At 51.5% G+C, this 7,500-nt stretch overlaps 1 non-coding gene and 2 pseudogenes across 1 annotated transcript; all 3 read right to left on the bottom strand.

Moving 5' to 3' along the window:
- Positions 1 to 23, bottom strand: part of LOC115184357 (uncharacterized) — a 176-nt pseudogene extending 153 nt beyond the window's left edge.
- Positions 24 to 2,292: 2,269 nt separating this feature from the next.
- LOC115184310 (U5 spliceosomal RNA) lies at positions 2,293 to 2,409 on the bottom strand. The gene has a single exon (XR_003874277.1). It is a non-coding gene; the product is annotated as a U5 spliceosomal RNA (small nuclear RNA).
- An 890-nt stretch (positions 2,410 to 3,299) lies between these two features.
- On the bottom strand, positions 3,300 to 3,469 carry LOC115184367 (uncharacterized; annotated as a pseudogene).
- Between the last annotated feature and the right edge of the window lie 4,031 nt (positions 3,470 to 7,500).

Consider the following 7,500-nt stretch of genomic DNA (forward strand, 5'->3'; position numbering starts at 1 on the left):
TTTTTTTTTTTTAGAAAATATATTTATTACGTTCAAAACCAACCAAAATTTTACCACTCAATAAATTCAAACACAAATTCCAATAAACACAAAAATAGACATTTCAAAACTATTCATCACTAACCAACCCAAAACCCATACCCATATAAAAATAACCAAAAAACACTCACCCTATACTCCCGACCGACGGGGACGCCTCCTCCCCTCCTGACGCTCCCCCGTCGGCCGCCATCCCCTCTCCCCTGGAAACAAACACACTACCCGGCACCCCCACCCTCTGTTCCTTGTGCCCCCCACTCAAATCCACCACCCCCCCTCCCTCCCGACTCCGGCCCGGGGACCCCATGCCCCTAAACAGGGAGCTTAACCCTCCCTCACTCGCCCAATCCTGGGCCATACCTGAGAGTCCAGATCAGACAGGGGTGTAAAGGAGATGGAAGAGGGGGCCCACGAGGGCCCCGCAACCTCCCCCTCCCCCCCCCCCCTGATCTGCCTCCCCCCCTCTTTCTCCAACCCTCCCCCTCACGCTCTCCTTCCTTTTTGATTTTTTTTTTCCTGGCTTAGTAGCCGGCAACAAGTTTTCATATGTCTTCCAAGCCTTCCAATCCCTCCCCCTTCCCTCTTCCCTCATTTCAGTGTCCCCCCAATCCTTCACTCCCGCTGCCTTCTCTGTCTCCATCCTTTCTATCTCCTTCTTCTCCACCGCCGTCTTCTCAATCTCCTCCCTCTCTGTTTCCTTCTCCATCTCCTTCTTCTCCACCACCGTCTTCTCTGTCCCCTCCACTCTCTTTTCTCCTTCCTCCTCCTGCTCCTTCTCTCCTTCATCTGCCTGCTCCTCCTCTCTTTCCGCCTCCTGCTCCTCCTCTCTTTCAGTCTCCTTCCCTTCTGGTTCCACCAAATCCATTTCTTTCTCTCCCTCTTCTCCTGCTGCCGTTCTTTCCTTCTCCTCCCGCTGTATGTCCTTTTCCTCCGTGCCTCTCCTTCTTTCTTGTTCCCCTCCTCTTCTTCCCCCATCCCCGGCTCTCGCTCCCCCCCCAGCTGCAGACGCGTATGACCTCTGACGCGCCGGGCATTCACGCCACAGGTGCGTCAGCAAGCCACACCCGTGACATGCCCTCGGCGCGTCACAGTCCCCCGCCCCGTGCTCTGTAGATCCACAATACCTACACTTCTTTGTGCTGCACGAGGCGAGGATATGACCATAGGCCATACAACGCCTGCAGAACGGGGGCTGACGGGCATAATACAACGTCCCCCGGTCAGCCCCCAGGGAGAACATAGCCGGAGGATGGAGGTAGCCTCCCAGACCTTTTGGGTCTTCTCTAAGAAGGGCCTGATACCCTCTCTTCCCAGTCCAAAACCCGAGGGAGTCCTTAAGGAGCCTTCCTGAGGAGATGTTGTCCATATACCTCCCCAGGAAGGTCCTCACCTCTTCGTCTTTCACGTGTGGATTGTACATAGTAACAGTCACTACTCTAAAAATTGGTCTTCGCCAAGCTTGTCACTGCATAGTGACACATAGGTCTTTCTTTCTCTAATTCCCTCACCTTCCGCATCGTCTCCTCGTGTTGCTTCTCCGTATAGAACGTGACGTCGAAGGCTCCCTCTAATGGATTCCCCTGGAGGCAGAAGACATCCTTTACACCAAGCTTGAGCATCCCCATCAGTATGGTTCTTCCGAAAGTCTCCCTCCCGAATTGCTCCACCTCCAAATCCTTCCACGCAAATCTTGCTGTGTTGGCCAAACCGACCCCCGGAACAGACCTGCTCTTGATGTTCTCACTCCATGTTTTTCAATAAAGAAAGCTCTCTTCAAAAAATACCACTCAAAAACAACAAACTTTCCTCCCTCCTGCCTTCCTTCGACCTTCTGGCTCAGCGGGCTTTGGGGCCACCTCGGTACCAAGCTTGATCTGAGCCAAAAGGCCGAGAAGCGATAACCCACAAATTGACCCCTGCACCCGCCGGGCCCCCGGGGGTCTCGGCAGACCTCAGCGGTTTGGCAAAAGTTGTCTCCTCCCCACCCGACGCTTCCCTGGTGACAGGCGGGTGTTTTTTTTAACAAGTCGCTAATGCGTCTTTAAGTCACTAGCTCTTTAAGCCTAGTGCGACTATTTGTTCAAAGCCCGGAAAACACGTCAGTCGTCGTCGGGCTTGAACTCAATTGCCCGAGCGACTACTTTGAGTGGAAAAATACGCCGGTCGGTCGGTCGGTCAGCCGGCTTCAAGTCAAACGCCTGAGCAAAAAGTCTCGGCGTCATCTCTGTCAATTTCTCTTGAAACAAGATACCGGGCTCTGCCAGAAGCAAAGCCCTTCCAAAAATATGTTGAACTCGTAAGTGTTCCTCTCCACGGAAGTCTTTAGTAAAAGGCGAAAGGCTTGTGCGTAATGAAGAGAAACCAGAGTCGTATGGAAGTCAGAGGTCGGGGCCCGAGACACACACTGTGCACTCTAGGCCGGGTGCCCGCGGGTGGTTCCCGAACCCACTCTTCCAAGTTTGAGGGCTGTGGGTAAAAATTCACAGACAGACAGACAATCCTGGTGAAGTGATTGTATTTTTTGGGGGGGTCAAAAACACAGACAGACAGACAGACAGACAGACAGACAGACAGACAGACAGACAGACAGACAGACAGACAGACAGACAATCCTGGTGAAGTGATTGTATTTTTTGGGGGGGGGTCAAAAACAGAGACAGACAGACAGACAGACAGACAGACAGACAGACAGACAGACAGACAGACAGACAATCCTGGTGAAGTGATTGTATTTTTTGGGGGGGGTCAAAAACAGAGACAGACAGACAGACAGACAGACAGACAGACAGACAGACAGACAGACAGACAATCCTGGTGAAGTGATTGTATTTTTGGGGGGGGTCAAAAACAGAGACAGACAGACAGACACACACACACAGAGACACACACACACACACACACAGAGACACACACACACACACACACACACACAGACAGAGACACACACACACACAGACACACACACACACACACACACACAGAGACACACACACACACACACACAGACACACACACACACACACACACAGACAGAGACACACACAGACACACAGACACACACACACACACACACAATCCTGGCCAATGTTTTTTTTTTTTTTTTTTTTTTTTAAGTAAAATGGCGGGAAAACGGGGGACCCCATGAAGGGGGCTTCGCCCTTGTTTCAGTTTGGATGATTCTTCTTTTTTCATTCCTTCTCTTCTTCTGCTAGCTGTTTTACATAGCTTTGTGTATTTCTTTTTCCTTGACAATGAGAGAGAAGTGTTGCACCGTTCCCGGAGGTACTGCAATACCGGGTCGATGCGTGGAGCGGATGGAGCAAGCCCCATTTCCGACTCCCTGTTCGAAAAATCCATTTAATATGTAGTCCCCCGATGGGGGACATATCAGATATTAAACTGATAAGAACAGATGATGATTCAAAGTTTTATTCTTCCTTTCATACATCCAAATGGTGAACAATTCACACATTTATAACATACAAAACATTTTCATAACAAAAAGCCACTGTCATTACATTTTACCTCTACATCTTAACATACACCATAATCTAATTCACAGTTGAAAAATTATCAGGTCAAATAACTTTTTCCACCGACTTACATTTCCCCCATTCTCAATTTATGGTACATGGAAACATAATTTTTATGGTTCATAAACACAGGGTATTGATGTTCAAACTGCGCCTGACCCCCGTTCTTTTGCAGGGGACCCCAGCAAAAAAAAAACACTACATCAATGAACATAAGACATCAAAAACCCCCACAGCCTACCAAAACTACCTTTTAGGACTTACCTATCTAACCAGCCCTAGCCCCCCTTTCCACCTCTCTAGAGCTGCATGGTGGCCCCACTTCCTCTCCTCCCTCCTTATCCTCCCTCTCAAATCTCCCTCCACTCTCCTCACTATTCCCTCCACCCCACAATTTGCCCCCGACCTAACCAAACCTTGTCTTGCATCCCACAGCCCTTGCTTAAAAAGGCTTATGATCAGCCACAACAAAAAACGTTCCCTCCTTACCCCTCCTGCTCTCCCTATTCCTCTCTCCACCCTCGCCCATGTTAAAACAAAATCTGCCTTAACTCTACCTAATAAATACTGTGCCCTGGCCCACACTACTCCTGCGAAAGCACAGTCCCAGTACATGTGGCGTATCGTCTCCTCCCCAACGCAAGTTGGTCTCGGACACTGAGGGGATCGTGCCAAACTATGCCGGTACATGATGGATCGTACCGGCAAGCACTTGTGGAGGCTTAACCAGTTTAGATCCTTGAGGCGATTGTCCAAACCCCGCACCTGTATGTTCTCCCAGACTAAAGCAGGGGTTCCCACCACAGGGGCCGCACAAACGCTCCGTCTAACCTCCTCGTACAGGTGTCTGTGATCCAAACCTACTCGGGCGACTTCAACCTCGGGATGCGCACGCAGCCACTTCGCCGCATGGCTGAAGTGCCACGGCAGCTGTTCAGCCCGAGGACCCGTGTTGGACCACACCATTATGCTTCTCGCCTGATACGAGAAAAACACCCTCAGGAAAAAACCGGAGGGATGAATCACCGGATTAGCGAGCTCATTTAACAAAAATGAAACAAAAATCGAGTCCAGCTTGAGTGGGAAATGTGGAACTCCTCTCCCTCCCTCCTCAATGGTTGAGAACATGCGAGCCCTGGCGACATACTCATACCTGCCCCCCCACATGAACTGAAACACGAGCCTTACTAGCCCCCGCCTCATGCTCCCTGGCAATGGATAGATGTACGCCAAATACAGAAGGGATGGCAGTACATCCACCTTCAGTACCAAAACCTTGCCCAAAAAAGACAAGGATCTGGCTTTCCACATTGCCAGCTTCCTCTGTACCACCGCAACCCTCATGTTCCAGTTCAGTGTCGCGGATCCGGAGGTCTCAAAGTGGACCCCAAGAATCCTCAGGGCCCCATTACAGAGAGATAGTCCCCCGGGCACGTCCGTCCTGCCCCGCCATCTGCCGAAATACTTAACAGACGACTTGGCGAGGTTAAGGACCGCTCCCGACGCGCGGGTAAAGTCTCCAATTATGGCTAGAGACCTTAGCAGGCACGAGTCCTTGCACAAAAGCAAGGTGGTGTCATCGGCGTACTGTGTCATCTTAACACGTAAACCGCCGCTCCCAGGGACCAGCAATCCCTCCACCCCTGCGTCTGCCCTAATGGCAGCCGCCAGGGGCTCCATATAGAGCACGAAAAGGAGTGCCGAGAGCGGGCATCCCTGCCTGACCCCTGAGGAGAGGCCAAACACGTCGCCCATATGGCTGTTTATGCTCACCCGGCACCCTGCTCCCACATACAAAATCTTGATCCACTTTATAAAGCGGTCACTAAAACCTAATCTACCTAACACTCTGAAAAGAAAATCCCTGCTGACGCGATCAAAAGCCTTGGCCTGATCAAGCGCCGCTACCATTAGAGGTAGACTTCTATCCTCAACCCAGGCGATGGAGTCCCTTATCAGTTGGAGGTTCCACCTAATGGAACGGCCTTCAACCCCACACGTTTGATCCTCATGGACAACGTAGGGAAGGGCTGTGCGCAAACGGTCTGCCATGACCTTAGCTAGTATCTTATAATCTACGCACAGCATGGTCAACGGCCGCCAGTTGCTAAGGTCGGCGGTGTCTCCCTTCTTGTAGAGGAGGGACAGCACGCCTACAGCCATTGACCTGCCCGGGACTCCAGTCTCGAGAACGGCCTTCATGACTTCGAGGACCACCGGACCAAGCATACCCCAAAATTTGAGGTAAAACTCAGCCGGCAGCCCATCCATCCCAGGCACCTTCCCTTTCCCCATCCTCTTGAGGGCGTTCTCCACCTCCTCTAGTGTTATCGGGGCCTCCATCGCCTTTCTAATGTCCTCCGGCACACGCCGGGACAAGTGTTCTAAGAACACGGTACCCTGCTCTTCCTCTACTAACCTCTCCTGGAAAACCCCCCGGAAATGGTCAGTTGCCACCCTGACCATCTGCCCCGGCTCCCTGACTATCCTACCCTGTCTATCCCTCACCCCGTAAAAAACCTGTCTCACCTGCTTTTCCCTAACGGATTTAAAAAACACTGCAGAGCAGGTCTCATTCTGCTCTATGAACTCAGAGTGTGCACGCTGCAGGAAAGCACGGGCCTTCCGCTCATGCACCTCCCTGAGTTGAGCCTTGAGGCTGGTTGCTCGCTCAACGTCCATCGAGCTCCCGAGGTTTCCAGCCTCGTACTCGAGCTCAAGTAAACGTTGGAGCTGCCCCACTTCTCTTCTCTCCTCTCTCACCTTCCTGTTACAAAACCCACTAATAAAAACCCTAATCCTAACTTTGGCTATCTCCCACCACTCCAACACCCCTCCGCACATAGGTCGGAGACCCTCAAGCCCCCGAAAAAAAACGGAGAAAGTGTTAATGAAAATTCGCTCCTCCAGGATATCCCGGTCGAGCTTCCAGTACCCCCTACCGAAAAGGCAGACAGGCGCTTTGACCCTAAAGAGAACCCCGTCGTGATCCGAGAAAAACACCGGCAGCAGCCGCCCAGACAAAAGCCCCAGGGATTTGGGTAGAAAGACGTAGTCCAGCCTCCGCACAACCCCCCGTGAGTTACGCCACGTGGGACCTGCCATCGCCGGAGTAGTGTTAAGGCCGCCATCCACCAGACCATGGCTTGCCATAAGACCGGTTATGGCCCTTACACTACCATCTGCTACCCCTCCTAAATCTACGTTAAAATCCCCTCCCACTACCAAAACTCTGTTTGTGGCACACAGAGGTGCCAGAAGCTCCACCATCTCCCTTCTCTCTGGCACCGTCTGTGGCCCGTAAACCCCTATAACCCTTAGTCTATAATCCCCTAATACTATGTCTACCCCCAAAACCCTCCCCTGCATCGCTACGTAAGTTCCCTCCACCTTCACCTCCCTTGTGCCAAACAAAATCCCAACCCCTGCTGAGTGTACTCCCCCCACACTCCACTCTGACTTCCCTTTAACCCACTCTTTTTTAAAACGCTCCACATCCCTCCCATCTCTCAAATGCACCTCCTGCAAAAAACAAAAAGTAAAACCTATGTTTGACAAACAACTAAAAACGGCCCTTCTTTTTATAGGGTTCCTTAGTCCGCGAACATTCATTGTCATTATTTTAATGTTTGGCATTTATCCAAAATAATAGAAAAATAACAAACCCAGCCCTATACAGAAATCATGTACTTACTCTGTCCGGTGGGCACTGTTCCTCATCGGACAGGGATCCTAGTCCAGCAGTTTCGGAGGCCTCCCCAACTCTCCCACCTCCCGCATCCCCCTCCCGAGAATCCCAAGATGCGGGAAAGGGGTTGGGGATGGGGGGTCCCGGCGTCCCAGAAAAAGCCTGAGACACCCCATCCCCTGATAGCAGAAACAGCTCCCTAGACGACTGGATCTCCTCCATGGTGAGGAACCGACGAGC

The sequence above is a fragment of the Salmo trutta genome, unplaced genomic scaffold (assembly GCF_901001165.1).
Source record: "Salmo trutta unplaced genomic scaffold, fSalTru1.1, whole genome shotgun sequence".
Classification (NCBI taxonomy): domain Eukaryota; kingdom Metazoa; phylum Chordata; class Actinopteri; order Salmoniformes; family Salmonidae; genus Salmo; species Salmo trutta.